The 3719-nt window shown below is 41.5% G+C and overlaps 1 long non-coding RNA gene across 1 annotated transcript in view; it reads right to left on the bottom strand.

The window, feature by feature from the left end:
* Window positions 1-584, bottom strand: part of LOC121289568 — a 53467-nt gene extending 52883 nt beyond the window's left edge. The window contains exon 1 of the long non-coding RNA XR_005945608.1: window positions 553-584. This is a non-coding gene — a long non-coding RNA (uncharacterized LOC121289568). The remainder of the gene's footprint in view (window positions 1-552) is intronic.
* Window positions 585-3719: the final 3135 nt, after the last annotated feature.

Here is a 3719-nt window from a genome sequence, read left to right as displayed (position 1 = left end):
CTTGACAGCTAAGCACTTAAGTTCACCAGACCATTCACTTTCCTCAGTCTCCACTTTGAAAATCTACCTCTGGTCCTCCCCAGCCTGTTAACAATTACTCTTCTAGGAGCTTAACAGGCCTTTAATTGGAGTTGAGCGGGCTGCAGGCTCCCCCACCAACTACGATGGATGCATTCCCCTTTAGGCAGTTAAAAAGGGAACGGGCTACTAACGATATCATAGAAACCTGATTTTCATGAGCTCATGAGCCCCCCAACTGATTTAGGCAGGTGCCTGTACCAGCTATAAAATCACTAGAAGAAATGTGATGGCTGACATGAAGCTAAACAATAGTCCACTATTGTCCACCTTTCACTGAGTGGAGAGAGTTAAAAATCAGCCCTGTATTATTTTAATGGAGCTCATTTTTTTTTCCAGTCCACAGAATAATCTTTACTTCAGATAGTAAAGGTGGCTTCACTGCAGAGCAATTTGAAAGGGAGAGAGGCAATCTCCAAGAGGTGCACATACATTCACTAACTGGCTCTAAAAATATCTTAAAAAATAACTTACCTGTTTTGGGCATGACCTGTGGCAGTTCCTTTTGGTTTGGTGGTTGAACGCCTTGTACCCAGTCGCAATACTTGCTGCGTCCACTGTTACTTCAAGCATTAGGGACCTATAACTGGCATAGGACACTGATTTACACATTACAAGTTGGCTCTCAACAAAAACAAGTGGACACATTGGGTAACCATTTGTTAAATAGACTGCAAATGCACTGCTATTTTTGGCCTGCTACTATCTCATTCCCATCAGGCGGGAGCAGAGAAAATTGGGGGCCATATTTCTAACTGGAAGTTCATCCCCCTATTAGACTGTATTCTCTAAGATTCATCTTGCAGTATAGAAAGATGATGTTTCATAGTTCTGAAATACAGGTAAGGATTGGTCTGCGTCAACAATAGCCCACAGTAAAATTAGAATCGTACACTTGTGAAGGCTCTTTTGGAAAATATAAGAGGAAGTCAGAGTGATATATGTAGTATATCATAGTGCATTTTTATCATATGTGAGTGACATACATTTGTCACACATTTAAGAAAAACCTTATAAATTTGTACCTCTCCTTTTCCTTTCAACACCATATTTCCTGCTCAAGATCACAGCACTTACTGGCATTTCCTATTGCTGATCTAGGAACAAAAGAGTGGATCTAGGAATTTCTGGCATAACTTTTTAACATCCTGGGTATTTAAGATGGAATCACAGTTGAGTGTTGTCAAGGGATATTAATATTCTATAGTGAACCCATTTACTCAATCATTTTATTGATGTTGCCTTAATAAGTTCCATCTTACTATTTGATACTCTTTGCTAAAAAAGATCTTTATTTAAGAGTCCAATGATAACAACTATGGTCCAAACGTAACCTTCTAAAATATTATTTCCCAAACTGTTTATGAGCATCTATGTAGGTAATATGAAATGCTAATGTATTTGGATAGTTACAATTATTTCCAGAATAAGCTGCCAACGGCCCAGTCTGTCCCCTTGTATTTCTATTTAGGTATATTATTATGTAAACTCACTGGCCAGGATTCAACACAGAGGCAGTGGCCCCACTTAGCAGCTGCAAAGTTGGGGACGAGCCTGCTTCCAGTGGCCCTGGAAGCCACAACTGAATTTTACATGGTCAGGAAATTAGTTGCCTGAAGTCATGGCCTCTGCCCACCAGGAGCATTGGCCACTGCCAGGACTGCAGTAGGCCTCAGACCAGATGCAGCCCCAGGGAGCCAGAGTAAAGTTTAGTGTGGCGGGGTCAATGGAGCCAGTCAGGTAGGTGCCTGGGGGTGGGGCGCGGTTAAAAGGATGGGGGGGTATTCAAGCGAAGGTGGGTCTCGCCACTGGGACGGACCCTCTATATGGCAAAGAGTGACAGAACAGGAGGAACCCCCCCCCCCCCATACCCCACACCGAACCCACAGGCAGGCCACCAGGGTATATTTGGCAGCCTTGCCATGTGACATCAGCCTCCCCTGCCAATTGTAAAATACCTTTGACAATGGGAAGAGGCCACTTAAGGGCTTGAATTCACCCAAGGGTGGGTGGGCAGCTCAACACCTACCCCACCATTGGTAAAATACCTTTGGAGGTGAGAAGACAATGGGCATATCACTGTTGCCAACCCTCCCCATTGCATGCCCCACCCACCAGCCAGCCCACTTCCAGGGTTGGCAATAAAATCCCAGCCATGTTTACATATCAATCAAAAACAATGGACTGTAGCCTCCAATCTCCCCAATGTCAGATTTGGGGGGTACCCCAAAAATGCACTGGGGAATTCTCTTGGAAGTTCCCAGATAAGGTTGGAACAGCAATCGCCCAGAAGTGCACACTTCCTCTGGACAATTGCGCTGCACTGAGGACCATCCGAAAATACTGTTTAAGTCACAAATTTTGGATGGTTCCGCCTGAGTTACACCAATAGTTCTCAGAAAAAGTTAGAAGAATTAAAACCTCTTCTAACTTCCGGGTAACTATTGTAAATAGCTAAACTGATACCACGGGACTCCTCCCACACCCCTGCCCCCCCATGGACTCCCCCATGCCCCTGACCACACCCAACCTCAGGCTTTCGATGCAGGCCCCAAGCAGGTCCGGCAAACGGATGAGTCAGTGTAACTTTCAAGGGCAGATAAGTATGTGCTTATTTCTGCTAATTCCTGTGGGCCATCTCTTCCTGATGCTAGTTGGAAGTTATGACCCAATGTTTTCCAAGGGATATTTTTCTTTCCACAAATATTACTCAATACTGTGAAATTTAACATTTTGAACTAATCAACTGTTTATCATTATCAAATTCACCTCACCTTCATGCTAAAGTCCTCAGTTGTAACATTTAGCTCTGTTACAAGGCTCTTGACTCATTACTTTTTCATGTTATAGCTTATGGTATGTTATAGGAAATTCTGTTAAACATGAATCTAATTATAATAGCCAAATGCTTGGCTCCAAAGGACCATCTTAATGACGATGAAGTTGAGATGAATTCTTTTGTCTTCTGATTACTTTTACTCATTTTACTCCCCCTTTTTTCTAAAATTTAAAGTTAATCCATGCTATATTTTTAAAATGATTTTTTACATGCAGCATAATTCTTTAATTTGTACAATTGTGCCATTAATTGCTTCTTAACTATAAATGACCATAGGAGAAATGGAAAAGGAGGTGCTGGCAATAAAATTAAGAGTTGTATAGGTAATAGTACAAAATGTTAAATTTGAACTATGGAGCAATGGCCGACTATATAACAATAATTACTCCACCAGGCCAAAATGCTGAAGTTATAACAGAGTATTACTGCAGATTGCTGCTGTATGGATGGGTATAAACTACATGTCGCCTTAGTGTTATTGATAGGCTTATTATGGAATTATCACTGGACAAATCTAGAAATTTGGTGAAATACACATTGTACCGTTCTGAATGGCTTTTCAGAAATTTCACTTTGCCATTAGTGAAGAACATAGAAAGCAATGAATTTTCAGCAGGAAACTTGTTCATTTTGTTAAGTGTTTATAAAAACCCTATCAAAAATTGCTCTTATATTGCTGCCCTTTGGGTTTGTCTAATTTGTTTCTGAACTTGAAACCAAATAAATGGTGACATCTGAGGAGCAGTTACCATCTTTGCTGAGCAACGGAGTTGTGTTGTGGTGGCAGTAGGTGATTTGTTCT

Source organism: Carcharodon carcharias, chromosome 17 (assembly GCF_017639515.1).
Source record: "Carcharodon carcharias isolate sCarCar2 chromosome 17, sCarCar2.pri, whole genome shotgun sequence".
NCBI lineage: Eukaryota > Metazoa > Chordata > Chondrichthyes > Lamniformes > Lamnidae > Carcharodon > Carcharodon carcharias.
This window is presented reverse-complemented; position numbering and strand designations above follow the sequence as displayed.